This window comes from Mesoplodon mirus (assembly GCF_964341445.2).
Source record: "Mesoplodon mirus genome assembly, chromosome: X".
In the NCBI taxonomy this organism is placed as follows: Eukaryota; Metazoa; Chordata; class Mammalia; order Artiodactyla; family Ziphiidae; genus Mesoplodon; species Mesoplodon mirus.
Genome location: NC_138981.1, coordinates 37389547 through 37405047, shown reverse-complemented (window position 1 = coordinate 37405047; position 15501 = coordinate 37389547).

Below are 15501 nucleotides of genomic sequence, written 5' to 3'. Positions count from 1 at the left end.
TAGAGCCATTCAGCTTTGCCCTTGCCCCTTATTTGTCACACGTGTTAATTTTCTCTCTCCTCTGGGCTCTCCCATTCCCAAGGGTGAAGGCCCACAATCCCAAGGGTTTCCTGTTTGTCACTTCTTCTGCACCCGTGAGGAATCAGAAGGTCTGACTCCATATGAATCAGAGAAGTTCAGTGTCATAGGCAGAAACATCTGTTTTGCCAGCCATAGCTCAGACTTTTCCTGAGTAAGAAACTTACAAGCCAAGGCGAGGCCAAGGCCGATGTTGGTGTCCACGGGGGCAGGGGAGGTGGGATGCAGAGAGACGGGAAGGAAGAAAGGGTAGAATGGCCGGTGGCTATGACCTGCCTTGGCCCCATGAGCTTTATCACCCTGTTCTTGGACTTCAGTGAGAAGTCATGAGTCCCACAGGGGGCATCTATCACCCGGCTGAACGCACCCCCCTTCAGCTGTCGGGCCAGAGCTGGGCTGGATTAGGCAGCGCAGAAAGCTGACAATCACAGGGGAGAAAGCCTTACATGGACAGCGGTTCCCAATGCTCGCCTGCGGGCCCCCCTCTTCATTTCCAAGTTTCCTTATCAGATGGGGGAAATGTATCTTGTTCAGGCAAGAAAGACACTGATGTTTTATCTTTGCACCAAGGTCAAAGGGGCACAGTCAAGCTCTCTGAGCCTGGAGTCACTCAAGCACCTGGAAAGAGCATTCCTTCCCCTTCGAGACACAGTTTTCATTTCCACCTTGCTCCAAACAAAAGCCAGGCAGCTGGCCTCCAGCTCCACAGTGGAAAAACAAACTCCGAGCAGGAGTCCCTCTCACATCTCTGCCGGCTTTTCCAGACCGCAAATGGGGACGTGCTGATGAACAAGAATGGGTGGATTTATGACAAGACAACAGGAAGAGGTATGGCAAGCAGGAGGTATGGCCTTAAGTGCACCGGGACGGGTGGTGTGTCCTCACCGTGGGTGCTGGCTCGTTGGGCCAGGACCAGGGGGAGTGTTCCTCAGGCTCCAGGCCTGTGTCTCTCCCCAGTGGCCTGGACTCTGAGAGACGTGCAGGACAGGAAAGGCCTTGCTTCCTTAGTGTGGAGCTGCTGTTACCCTGGAAACGGCCCTTCTGGCCTACAGGGCCTAATAACATTCCTCAAAGTTTTTAGGAGTTGTGAGTTTTGGAATGATTACATAAACGTGGCTTTGTGGGCGCAGAGCTCTGCACGGGTAATACCCTTGGAGTTGCGAAGAAAAACACAGCAAAACAAAGGAGAAAATGCAGCCTTGTGGTTTCGAAAGACTAGGGTTGCAGAATCGTATCTGCCGGATGGGAAACTTCCGTGTGTTTTTCTGCGTCTGAGATGGTAACTCTTTGAGGTGCCTTAGCGCAGTCGGAACTGGGATATAGATGCAGGTATTTTATTTTATTCTTTGTTTTTGGCCACGCCACGCGGCATGCAGTATCTTAGTTCCACCCATTACTCCCTGCAGTGGAAGCATGGAGTCCTAACCACTGGCCCTCCAGGGAGGTCCCCAGATGCGGGTATTTTAGAATGGCCTTGGCCACGTGCAGGGGGTTCCTCTTTCTCCAAGCATTTGCTCTCTGGGTCGCTGCAGCTGTGTGATTGGGCAGGAAAGCAGAAGTTGTCGTATTAGATAAACAGTCAGTAATGAACTGACCACATGAAATCGGTCCCTACTCAAGCATCCCTCCCTGCTTAGCAGCCAAGTCCCTCCCGAGCCCTGAATCTCCAGGATGCGGGCTACGGCCCAATACGGTGCAGTGCAATTGCGAAGTGAAGTCAATAGCTGCTGGATTTCTTGAAGTCAATGAAAACGATGCCGGAGAGTTGCTCCCATCACACACGAAGCCTCTAATTGGGGTCTGGTTGAGTTGGCCAGATTCTCAACTGGAGAGACTATTCACAAACAGGGAGCATGATGGGAGTTTCCAAAAGAAGACCCTTTGAAGAACAAAGACTCAAAGAGAGACTTGGGCTAACTCATGGAGGCCTTGAACCATTTTGCCAAATGACCCTCTTTATGATGGCATGTGAAATGTAAGGGTGAATTAGAGGCCGTTGTGCCACTAGATGCTTTGGTGGGGCGGGGGGAGGGAAAAGCTTTGAACCCCCAACCAAACTTGTTAGTACTTTGCTACTGTTAAGAATTAGTGCGCAGTTGCACTTAGAAGCTCTCTTTTGTTAAAGATGAAATAACTTATTTTTATGATTCAAGTGTCATTTTTGAGATCGAGTCCCGGTTAAAAAAAATTTTCCCATATGTACTTGGGAGTGTTGATCTCTATTTGAGTGGTTTCAGGGTAAGTGGGCTTTCCCCATGTTGGCTGACCTCAGGTGACAAAGGCCTCCAGTATTTCCAGGAGCTGATGAGCCTGGGGGCTTTGTTGTTCTTTGGTGGGGGGAGAGGGCAAAGACTCAGGAGGATGGAGGGATGTGGGCTGCCTATGCCCCAGCCCAGGGAACACAGCAGGCTGCTCCTGCCTCAGGGCCTTTGCACTTCCCCATTTTAGGGTCCAAAGCTCAGAAACAGGGCATGGAAGCCCAGTCATCTACCAACTTCCTTGACATCACCAATGGGATGTCAGAAAGGCCCCTCCAGCGTGGCCTGGTACCCCCCTCCCCAGCGCCTCTGATCTCCAATCTCCCTCCATCTCAGTAAACAGCTACCCCCTTCATCTTGCATCAAAGGCCCAAACCCTTCTGAGTCCCCCTTGCCTCTCTTTCTTTACTACTCCACATCTGCTTGGTTAGTAAACCCCATTGGCCTCCCTTTCAAAATACCCCCAGACTGTTTTCATGGGTGCCTGCCACCAGCCTGGGTCGAGCCCTGATTTTCCCTCTGCTGTGACTCCCCGCTTGCCTCTCAGCTTCACCCCTGCCCCTGCAGTCCGAGTTTCAATGAAGAAGAAGTGGGACCCTGTCAGGTCATATCATTCCTCTGCTCAAAGCCGTCCCAAGTTTCCCAGCTCACTCAGGGTGAGAGCCTCGCTGATGGCAATTCTATTGTCTCTTGGTGGTGTCTTATAAGGTCTGCACCACCCAGGCTGCCACCTGTCTGACCTCATCTTCTAGTCTCTCTTCCTTGTTGTCTCTGCTCTGGCCACACTGCCCAGAACACAGAAGGCTGCTCCTGCCTCAGAGCCTTTGCACTTCCTCTTCCCTCTGCCCGGAATCTTCTGCCCCCGACACTGGCTGATCCCTTCCTCCCTTCAGGTCTTTGTGCAGATGTCAGCTTCTCAGGGAGAATTTCCTTGGCTGTTGACTCCCACACACCCTGTCCCCGCTCCCTGTTTCTTGTACCTCTTGGCATTTATTACCATCTGAACCACAATATAGTTTATTGGTTATTTATTTATTTTTGATGTGGACCATTTTTTTTTAAACATCTTTGTTGGAGTATAATTGCTTTACAATGGTGTGTTAGTTTCTGCTTTATAACAAAGTGAATCAGTTATACATATACATATATCCTCACATCCCCTCCCTCTTGCATCTCCCTCCCACCCTCCCTATCCCACCCCTCTAGGTGATCACAAAGCACCGAGATGATCTCCCTGTGCTATGCGGCTGCTTCTCACTGGCTATCTATTTTACGTTTGGTAGTGTATATATGTCCATGCCACTCTCTCACTTCATCCCAGCTTACCCTTCCCCCTCCCCGTGTCCTCAACTCCATTCTCTACGCCTGCTTCTTTATTCCTGGATGTGGACCATTTTTTTTTTTTTTTTTTTTTTTGCTGTACGCGGGCCTCTCACTGCTGTGGCCTCTCCCGTTGCGGAGCACAGGCTCCGGACACACAGGCTCCGCGGCCATGGCTCGCGGGCCCAGCCGCTCCGCGGCATGTGGGATCTTCCGGGATCGGGGCACGAACCCGTGTCCCCTGCATCGGCAGGCGGACTCTCAACCACTGCGCCACCAGGGAAGCCCTGTGGACCATTTTTAAAGTCTTTATTGAATTTGTTACAATATTGCTTCTGTTTTATGTTTGGGGTTTTTGGCCGCGAGGCATGTGGGATCTTAGCTCCCCGAGGAAGGATCGAACCCGCACCCCCTGCATTGGAAGGTAATGTCTTAACCACTGGACCGCCAGGGAAGTCCCTACGCGGTTATTTTGTTTACTTGGTTATCTTGTCTCTGGCCTTACTTTTACCAGAATGGCAGCCTCCATGCCGACAAGGAATTTTGTTTTTTTAAATAAAAAAAGCTGTTTTGTGGTTTCTTGCTGTATTTTCAGCATCTAGTTCAGTGCCTGGCACAGAGTAGGCTCTCAATATTTGTTGAATATGTGAATGAGTGGGGCTTGGGGCAAATACTGGACTCGTGCGTTGGTAATAAAATGGGGCTGGAGTGTGAGAAAGAACTATTCTCTCCCCGCACCCAGCCCCTCAACTCCCATGCCTTTGACCGAGGCCTTGCCTGGCCACCCTGATGGCCCCGGGAGTCCTGTATGCAGTGCTGTCAGGAAGGCCTCCCCGCTTCCCACCATGGCTGGAGGGCCCCTGAGCAGAGCAGACAGCTCAATGCTGGGCACCTGGGAGGCCCTCTGGGGGTTTCAGGAAATACCCAGGGGAACCTTGGCTGGCACTCAGCTGAGGGGTAGGGTGGAGGAATGACTCGGGGGCATCTTGCTGTTGCTGCTAAGGCTGTTTTCTTTATGCACACTGGCAGGTAAAGCTAGACATAGGCAGACCCTTTTATATCTACTGCAACCCCTAGACCAGCTGCTTGGGCTCTTGCAGATGTTTTAGCTGTGTTTTTGTTGAGTGAAAGGGAAAAAGACACAACAGCAGGTGTCTACACTGGCCGATCCCGTGAAAGCAGGACGGGCAGTCTTACTTCAGAGAGTTCCTAGAATTCGCGTCTCATCTCTCTAGCCCGCCGCTGGCCTGCCTGCAGGTTTCTTCTTTTGGAGAGCCTCCTTGCCCTGGCAGTGCCCCGCCCATGCCCGCAGCTGGAAGAGGAAAATTGTTTTCCCAGTCTGCTGCTGTGGGGTATCACTGCCAGCTGGGGTCCTCAGTCCTGGTCCTGTTTTCCAATCATCGGGGGAGGAAACAAACAAAAAAATCCCTATGCCTGGACCTGACCTCACTCAAATTAAATCCTAATCTCTGAGGATGGGACCCAGGCAGCACTGACTTAATAAAAACAAAACAAAACAAAACAAAAAAATCACCCCAGTTGATCCTGCGGTGCTGCCAGGTCTGAGGCGCAGGGGGGAAACCAGTGTAACCGGTGGAGAGATGTACCCCTGTGCCCTGGATCTGGGCCTACTGATCTTTGCCATTGGGCCCCCTCCCCTTGGCCAGTTTACATCTTGCTGGCTCTCAAGGCCCATCTCTGGCCCTTGCGTTTGCAAAAGGCTTCTGGACACAGGGTCTGATCCCACTGAATGCTCCCTCTCGCCACGTGCTTGCTTTTGGATGTGGGTGCTGGGTAATTAATCACTCCTTCCTGGGCCTGATCTGACCCTTGTGTTATTATTTATCTTCCCCGGTGTTTACTACTTTGACTCGAAGCCGGGTTATGTACTCTCTCCTCTCACTTAACCCCACTTCCGTTGGGTGCAGAATCAACGCGACAAAGAATTTTGAGCCGCAAATGTTCCCGCTTGGGAATGAAGGGTGTTGAGAGATGAGGGGGACAGTCCTGGTCCTCTCAGGTCGGCTGGGGAGGGCGAGAGCCTCCCATAGATCATTCGATGGCAAGGCAGGCGGCAATAAGCGTTTTTGGAGTCGCACCAAACTCCTGGAGGGGAGCTGGCCAGGAAGGAAGTCTGCATTTGGGGCTTTACGCTAGCTTTCAGGTTCGGGAGGGGAGGCCCGATTACATTTGGGAAGCAGAGGGGTGCCCCTCAGGGGTTTCCAGCCTCTTAGCACAGGGTGAGCCCACATTAAACATGTATTGATGGGTTGAAGACGGCTCCAGAGGCAGCCGTGGAGCTTCTGGGGACAAGCACACAGCCAGAGGCTGCAAAGAGTGCCTAAGTGCGACCTCCTTTCTTCCTCGGAGTGGACCAGAGCCAGAGGGAGGAAGTAAGCTCTGGAAGGCCACCCAGTGAGCTCCTGATAGAGCCAGGCCCCAAATCCAGCCCAGCTGCCCTTCTCCTTCTAGGGCCTCCGGCTGCTTCCTGGAAGGCAGGATTATTAAACTGATAGACGCCAGAAGGTCCGTGAACTTGGATGAGAAGAAAATTTACATCTTTCTTTTCACTAACCGCTAAGCGAAATCTAGCGTTGCCTTTAATGGACGTAGGAAAGAAACCACAGTGAGACTGGCAGTCGCTGTAACTTTGTCACCAACAGAAATCACAGATATTTTCATATCACATTACCGTTATTGCAGATAGTTGCAAATATCATTTACACTCATCATTATTTTGAAATTCTAGCAGTTATTTTGCCTCTCTATTTAATTCATTAAATAAGCACGTATATGGCTATATCACAAGATATTTGGATGCCTCTTTCAGTATAATTGGCTTGCTTTGCAATCCATGGTGTTTTACTGTATGCTTTTAAAGCATTATTCTGAGAAGGGGTCCATAGGCTTTGCCAGCCTGTGGATGCCACAGGGGTCCATGGTGTAAGAGAGTCCCACCCCTTCTTAAGAACCGCCATCCATAAAACACACAGGACACCTTTTGTGGTAGACTCAGTTTGATGGGAGGGTTAGCACTCAGCCTTGGTGACAGGGGGGCTGGGTTCCATTGTTAGCTGCTACTCAAGCTCTCTGAACCTCAGCTTCCTAGTCCATGAAATAGGATAATAATTGTCCCCATATTTCCAGGCTGTTATGAGGTGAGGGCACACATGCAGTGTTGGTAGAGGCTTGGTCCAGGGTAAGCGTTCAATACATACTAGTGGTAGTTGCCAAACCCCATTGTGCTGGCCCGTGGGGTCTTGGGTTGGCGAGAATCATTTCTTAATCTTGGCTGATTCAAGAAGAAGAAGAAGAAGAAGGAGAAGAAGAAAATCTTTGCTAATTTGTCCAACTTCTTCAAACCTCAGTTCCCAGGTACCAAAAACTATCGTCTGAGGTCACATGGACTAAAATACTTTTTTAAACTGAAACTGTAACTATATATCAGAAAGCGCACTTATCTTAAGTGTACAACTCAATACATTTTTACATATGTCTAGATTCGTGTCCTCACTACCCAGTTCAAGATATAGAATACTTCCAGCATTCCAGAAGGTTCCCTCTTGCCCCTTCTCAGTCAATGCTACCCCACCTTTTATTTTTTATTTATTTTTAACACAAACCTCTTTTTAAAATTATTTATTTATTTGGCTGTGTCGGGTGTTCGTTGTGGGCACGCGGGATCTTTCGTTGTGACACGTGGACTCTTCGTTGTGGCGTGCGGGCTCTCTAGTTGTGGTGCACGAGCTCCAGAGAGCTTGGGCTCAGTAGTTGTGGCACTTGGGCTTAGTTGCCCTGTGGCATGTGGGATCTTAGTTCCCTGATCAGGGGTTGAACCCGTGTCCCCCGCATTGGAAAGCAGATTCTTAACAATTGGACCACCAGGGAAGTCCCAACACAAACTTATTATTTTATATTAATTTATTTACTTTTGGCTGTGCCACGTGGCTTACAGGATCTCAGCTCCCCGAACAGGGACTGAACCTGGGCCATGGCAGTGAAAGTGCCGAGTCCTAACCACTGGACCGCCAGGGAACTCCCCCTACCCCACTTTTTAAACCAGCATCCCGAGTTCTACCACCATTGATTAATTTTGCCTGGTCTGGAAATTCATGTAAATTGAATCAGAATGTAGGTACTCTTTCATGCCTGGCTTTTTTTCAGTCTGACTGTCTGTGAGGTTCATCTCTGTTGTTACATGTGTCACTAGCTCCTTCTCCTTCATTGCTAGGTGGTATTCCCTTGTATGAATACACTACAATTTATTTATCCATTCTCCTGTTGATGGCAATTTGGGTTGTTTCCATTTTTTTGGCTCTTATGAAGAAAGTTGCCACAAATGTTCGTATCCATGACTTCGTGAGGGTGTGTGTACTCCTTTCTCTTGGGTGTTCCTAGGAGTTGAATTCCTGGGTCAGAATATTTTCGTGTGTTTCTGTTTAGTTCCGGTTACCTTTAAAAAGATGGATTCTATCAAGAACGAGGCTCAGGGCTTCCCTGGTGGCGCAGTGGTTGGGAGTCCGCCTGCCGATGCGGGGGACGAGGGTTCGTGCCCCGGTCCGGGAAGATCCCACGTGCCGCGGAGCGGCTGGGCCCGTGAGCCATGGCCGCTGAGCCTGCGCGGCCGGAGCCTGTGCTCCGCAGCGGGAGAGGCCACAACAGTGAGAGGTCCACGTACCGCAAAAAAAAAAAAAAAAAAAAAAAAAGAACGAGGCTCAGATAGTGCGTTAGGTGGGACAGTTGCTCATGAACCAGCCGTTTCCCCATACCTGCCTCCCCAGTCTCACCTGGTGATTTTCCAGACACAAGGCAACAGGAATTCCAGTCCTGAAGTTTTTTTTAAAAGTTGATATTATTGTCGTTAATAACCAGCCTTTGTTTGCCAAGCATGGCTCCCTATTTTAGTCCAAGAAAGGGGCTGCAGTGCAGAAGCAGGTGAGGGTGAATTCGAGATAGACATGCGGGAAAGAACTTCCAAAGGGAGTTGAGAAGCCAGGTCCAGGGGCCTAACATACCTTGGAGGGGATTAGAGCAAGCCGGCGCAGCCAGCTTGTGTATTCATACAATGGAATACCACCTAGCAATGCAGGAGAAAGAGCTAGCGACACATGTAACAACATAGATGACCCTCACAGACGTTCGGATTGAACAGAGCCAGGCATGAAAGAGTACCTACATTCTGATTCAATTTACGTGAAGTCCCAGACCAGGCAAAATTAATCAATGGTGGTTGAACTTGGGATGGTGGTTTAAAAGGTGGGGTAGGGGGAGTTCCCTGGCGGTCCAGTGGTTCGGACTCTCCAGAGGGAGACAGCTCAGCTTCCCCTCTCTCTGCTTCTTCCTCTGCTTCCCTGCCCACCTGGCAGCAAATCCCTCAAGGTGACCAACTAGGACTGACCAACCTGACCTCTGTCTCCGGGTATGCATTTTTAATTAAGCAGGTGGCATGTCACAGCTCAGTCGCATTTCACTAGCAGGCTCCTGCCTCTTCCTCTCAACAAATAGCTTTTTCACGGGAGGGAGGCTTTCTGTAAAGCCCAACTCCAGGGCTTCCAATTAAGTAACAGCTTTATACCTTGCACCTTCTTTTTTTTTTTTTTTTTTTTTTGGCGGTACGCGGGCCTCTCACTGCTGTGGCCTCTCCCGTTGCGGAGCACAGGCTCCGGACGCGCAGGCTCAGCGGCCATGGCTCACGGGCCCAGCCGCTCCGCGGCATGTGGGATCTTCCCGGACCGGGGCACGAACCCGTGTCCCCTGCATGGGCAGGCGGACTCTCAACCACTGCGCCACCAGAGAAGCCCACCTTGCACCTTCTTAATCAGGGTGAACCCCAGGTGGTTGACACCAGGCAGTTTTTTCGAAAACGCTGGATCTCAAATTGTGGTCGCTGGACTAGCAGCCTCAGCATCGCCTGGGAACTGGTTAGAAATGCCAATTCCTGGGCCCTACCCTAGGCCTCAGGATCAGAAGGTCGAGGCCCAGGGGCCAGGAATGGGTGTTTTGACAGACGCTCCAGGGGATTCTGATGCACACTAAGGTTTGAGAACCACTGATCCATTGAGGTTTACAACCTTGGCCTCACATTGGAATCACTTGGGGATTTAAAAATACTGCAGCCTGTTCCACCCCCAGGGATGCTGATGTAATTGGTCTGGGATGCGTAGTCTGGGTCTACGCATTTTTAAAGCTCCCTGGGTGATTGCAATGTGCAGCCAAATGGAAAACCTTGCATCTAGGAGAAAGCTCTTTTGTTCTATTATCTCCCTGGGCTTCCTGGGGCCCTGGCTTAATGCCTCGAGGATTCAGAGGCCAAGTGGCATTGCAAAGGCAATGCTCACCTGCACACACAGCAGATGGTGGGCTTTTCTTCTTGAAATTGCCTGTGGTGGGAGTGTTTACATCACCAAAATGGGCACATGCTACAAATCAGGGCTGTCATCCCTGGAGAACTTCTGTTAATCATCAGCAGGTCACCGCTGGGCCGGTACCCTGATTGGAGAACCCAGGCATGGCTGCAGACGGGGAGGGTCAGGACCCAGGCCAGAGGGCCCAATACAGATTGAAATCAGTGAGGGGCAATCTAGAATCTGTGTCAGCGCTCAGGATCAAAATATGGGTAAAACATGGGGACAGGACGAGCTACATAATTTGGGGGACCCGGAACAAAATGAAAATTCAAGGTTCCTTATTCAAAAAGCAGGATAAAAGGTGCCATGAAAGGTACTAACATATGAAACTTTTCCCTTCCTTCTGCAGTCTCTCTTTCAACCAATCATGTTTTTAATTTGCTACTTCATGTCGTGCCCCCTTGGGCACAGGGATACTTCTGGGGCAAGTGTACACCGTCACAGGGGCTTGGGGGTCCCGCCTTACCGTTCTGCACCCTGGGCCCACCAGCTGCCAGGTTCCCCCTTTCTTCAGCCAGACCTATGTGGTCCTCCGGCAGGGGAGTCATTGTCCTCTTCACACAGGAATACCCTAAGCTGCCTCCCTGCTGAGATATGCTTGGTACCGGATGTGGGTAGTGCTACCAGCCTGGGGTGGGCGTGGCCTCCACCGTGCCCCTCCCTACTGTCCTGGGAGAGCCCATCCCACCTCAGCCCTCCTACCAGGGATGGAGACCCTGGGTGGTTGCTGGGTGGATGGGCAAGGAATGGGGGAGACTGTCATGAGCTGAGCCTCCAAGTCCCCTTTATTATCCTATTAGACTTCACTAACCAAACAACAATCCAAAGATAGAATTGTTCAGCATTTCAAGATGGCCACCACAGAGCATTAAACCCCCAGCACAGGACCCTTCTGAGCCCAGGGTCCTGTGTGATCAGCCATGGAGCCGGCCCTGCCTGATGATACGACTAATGCTCAAAAGGCTTAGTTTGACAAGACTTGCTACTAGAGGGGTTGCCTCTATGTCCTCAGTATTTGGCCTCTAAGTCAGAGTACAACCCGGCCAGCTGGACACCCACTCTGGGCGGCGGGAGTCCAAGAGAGTAGATTCAGTGCCCTCCTGGACCAAAGTAGGACGTGATGTAGCCATTATTGATTTTCCTATAGAGAGTGAACTTTTCATTAAAACAATCACATAAATTATTTAATGCACCCCCGCATAGCAGTCTCCGGTAGTGTATATAACCAAGAGGGACGAGATCAGGCAGGACCTTGAATAAAGACTCCAGAGCATGTGGTCCATGACTTGAGGGGGTTGGGGTCATGACTTAATAAATCTGTTGTTGTTGTTTTTTCCCTAGAGCATTGGGATCACACACGGTCCTGTCCCTTCCATCTCTGGAACTGCTTTCATGGCAGCTTGGGTATCAGGAGCCACTCTTTTTGAAATGAGACCACCTTCAATTCCATCCTACCCTTATCACCCCTGTTTTAAAGAGCAAAGTGCTCCTAGGTGCTTTGTCAGTTGTGGGCCGTCCCCACTCTGTTTTTTCTGCCTTGGTCAGAAGAGCAGGGAGGCTGGGACCGGTGAAGCACAATTGGTAAAATGCCACCCTTTTCCAAAATGTTGCATAAACCCTCCAGAAAGTGACCTTCCAGGGAGCAGAAGGATTGCCTTGGAAACTCTGTTCTTAACTTCTTTCAGTAACTCATTCCCCACTGTTGTGCCAGCCTGGATAGAAAAGTGATTTTTGCATTGAATAGCTAATTATGATCGTTAAGTACCCAACAGCTTCAAACCTGCTTTGGGCCTTTCGGATTTTTAAAGGGATTTTTACCATTTGGCCTCTAAACATTTTGAATTACAGTACATTTGAAGGAAAAAAATTTTTTTTTTTTTTTTAGACAGTAGGTTATAGGGTAATTCCCTTGCTTGTGTGCTTACTTTTTTGGAGATCCTGGCGTGAAAAGAAAAGCCATTCACTTCTGCCCAGGCGGAGGAGGGTGGAGCCCTGCTTGTTGACTGAATGGCCCCCATCTCTGCCTTTTGTCTTTAGCTGTCTTGGGTGGAGGGCTACTGCACATGGGGTTAATTGCCCAGTCGTAACTCTGGTCGTTAAAATTCAAGAGGTGTGCGCTGTAAGACACTTGAGGTAGATGAACTGTCCCGTAACTTTTTATATATGGCCCTTCCCCCATTTGTGTTCCCACACTACTGTTGGCCTAAGCCAATTAGGACTCCGTGAGGAGGCCCCGGCCAGTCCAGGAGGCCTCAGCCAGGTCCCTTCCTGTCTTGTGTTAACTCTTGGTTCCAGCCACGAAGGGTTTGTGTCTTCAATTACAAAATACACCACCTCCTCCTTTCCCTCTAGTCACAGTTCCAACTTAAATTAAGATCTAATTTTTTTTATTATCGTTCTTTTCTCTTTCCCAGTGCCTTTCATGCTCCTTTTGGAAGGTTCCTTTTGAAATTTATCTTCTTTGGGTCAATACTTCACAGTGGTCGAACTGGAAGATTTTTCACCAATGCAATGTAACAAAAGCCACCCCCCCCCCCCAAAATAAAAGAGCCCAGCAGATTGACCCTTCAGGTTAAGATTCTTCAAACTGGCCAGCAGCAAACGGCTTCCTCATTGACTCTGTCGCTTGGAATCCTCCACTTCCTTGTGGTGCCATCTTGTGAACATTTGAGAACAAAATGGAGAATGAGGAAACTTCATCTGCTTGGGCCGTGGAGACGGTCCGCCATCTGTGAGGAAGCTCTAATTTCACTGGCTGGGTTCCTTCCCTCATGCAGGACTACAAGCCACTCATTCTCTGTATCTTCTATTCCCTGCTGCGAACTCTGCCATCCCTCCCCTGCCTCCTGCCCTGTTACAATGTTCTGCCCTCAGTTTCTCACATACCCCCAGACTCCTTTCTCACTTGTAGAAACCCTGTCTCTCCTTTACAACCCTTTCCAACTCCTTTTCGGCACACAAACAAATCATCTTCCTTAATAGATTGTACATTTCTTGAGGGCAAAGACCAGTGATATGAGACTTTCTCACAGCGTAACACACCAGAGGAAGCTCTAGAAAGGACCAGCGACAGTGAGCCAGGCCAAGCACACTGCTTTTCTTCTTCATGATAACCCTTGGGTCAGCCTGACTGACCCCTGAAGGAATTGGAAAAGTTAGGGGAGCAGGCTTCTGGCATCTACAGGAGACCCGCTTCTCTCTGAGAGTTATTTCATTCTCTCCCTACTTTGAGAGAGAGAATTCTTCCTCCGTTGGATTGCGGGTAGCCAAGCATGGGTTCAGGGCCCTGTTTTTATAAATGAGGGACTTATCTGGAGCTTGCTTGACACAGTTTACCAGCAGCTAGAAACACTCCAGGTGGGTTACTGACATCACCTCCTGCATCAACGAAGAAGGCTTCAATAGAAACTGATGAGAAAAAGCTACCCAGACTTCTTGGGCCGCCATGAGTAAAAGGTCAACAAGGAGAGTGGGGTTCCAGAGCAGCCAGATTCAGGGCTGTGGTGCTACCACCACCCCAGTTCTTGGCTTTGCTCCCTTGGGCAGGCTCCATCTCTAGATCTCTGTGGTTGTCCTTGCTGGCTTCCAGCCCACCCCTGGTGGTTTTCTGATGGTGGTACCTCCAGACCTCTCCCCAGGGAGCACCCAATCCTGTAGAAGAGAAAAAATTCTTTCCCCAAATCCTGGACAAACATTTCCTTCCATTTCCCTGGCTCTGGGCTGCAGCTGGACATCAGAAACATTCACTGGCCTAAGACCCTCAGGGCCTACCCCCAGGTCTGGGGATGTTGTGAGTTGAATTTCTAGGAATGGCCCTTTAAGATTCCCATGCCCCCTCACAAGCTGTAAATTGAATGAGATTTCACTCCTATGATTGTGTTATGTTATGTGGCCCAGTTGACCTTTAAAAAGGGAGACGATGGGCCTAATCGAATCACATGATCCTTTAAAAAGCAGAGAACTTTCTCTGGCTGGTGGCAGAAGCCGAAGAAGAAGGAAAAATCCTAGAGGTTCAAAACAGGAGAACAACTTGGCGTACCCTGGCTGGCCTGAAGATGGAGGGGGCCGGGTGGAAAATGTGAGGAGGAGCTAGGTCCGGCCAACAACCTGAAAGAGCTTGGAGTGGATCCTTTCCCAGGGTTTCCAGAAAGGAACACAGTCCTGCCGACACCTTGATTTTAGCCTTGTGAGCTTCTAAGCAGAGAATCGGGCTGAATGACTCTATGCCGGGATTTCTGACCCGTGGAAACTGTGAGCGAATAAATGGATGGTGTTTTAAGCTGCTAAGTTTATAATAATTTGTGATGCAGCAAAAGAAAACTAATACGGGGGTTAAAGCCAACTCCATGCCAGACACGTAGTTGAGAATGGAGGCAGAGTGGTCTCCTGGGTAGGGTTGCCAGATAAATAAAAATACAAGGCTCTCAGTTAAATTTGAACATCAGATAAATTTACAATGTTGCGTTAGTTTCAGGTATACAGCAAAGTGATTCAGTTATGCTGAATATATATGTATATATATATATATGTACTGAATATATACACATATATAATACATACATTCTTTTAAAAATTCTTTTCCATTATAGGTTATTACAAGATTACTAATATATTTTTAAGTATAAGTATGTCTCCATTTTGAATTTCAGATAAACAATGATTTTTTTTTAATGTAAGTACATCCTGTGCAATATTTGGGATATACTTATACTAAAAACTGATTCATTAAACAATTGAAAAATTAAACAATTAATTGAAAAAAACAATTGAAATTCAAATTTCACAGCTCAAGTCCACATATAGCCACTCTGGTCGACAGCTGACCTCCTAGATGACAGCCAGCATCCACCACCAGGCCTGTGCGTGTGCCATCTTGGATATGCAGCCCAGTTGACCCTCCAGAGGACTCCACCTCCAGGGAGCACCTGATTGCAATCATAAATGGTTGGTTTATGTCACCACATTGTGGGGTGGTTTGTTATACAATAATAGATCATTGAAACAGGGAGAATGTTCTCTTCATGGATATGACAATTATTTTCAGGGGGGTAAGCAGGACTTTCTTCCCCTTACCACCGCTCCCTCCCCACCCTGAAACTCATTCCTTAACCATTCCATACCACTGCTGGTGAGCTGAACTTTTCACATTCACAAATGTGGCAGCATAGCCGCTGAGGGCAAAGGCAGATCAGTCAGACAAATCTATTTGACTTTCTGCAAATTACTTCACCTCTTTCAGCCTTGGATCACCCATCTGTAAAATGGGAATGATGGGCTGCTCCCCCCAATTACAGCATGGTTGTGAGGCTCCCCTGAGAACATAGAGTGCCTGGCATATAATAAATGATTAATAAATGTTAGCTATTGTTATTATGACTAATGACCTGCAGCAATGGTTTTCATAAAAATTTCTATCTACTTACTGGCAGGAAGAACTC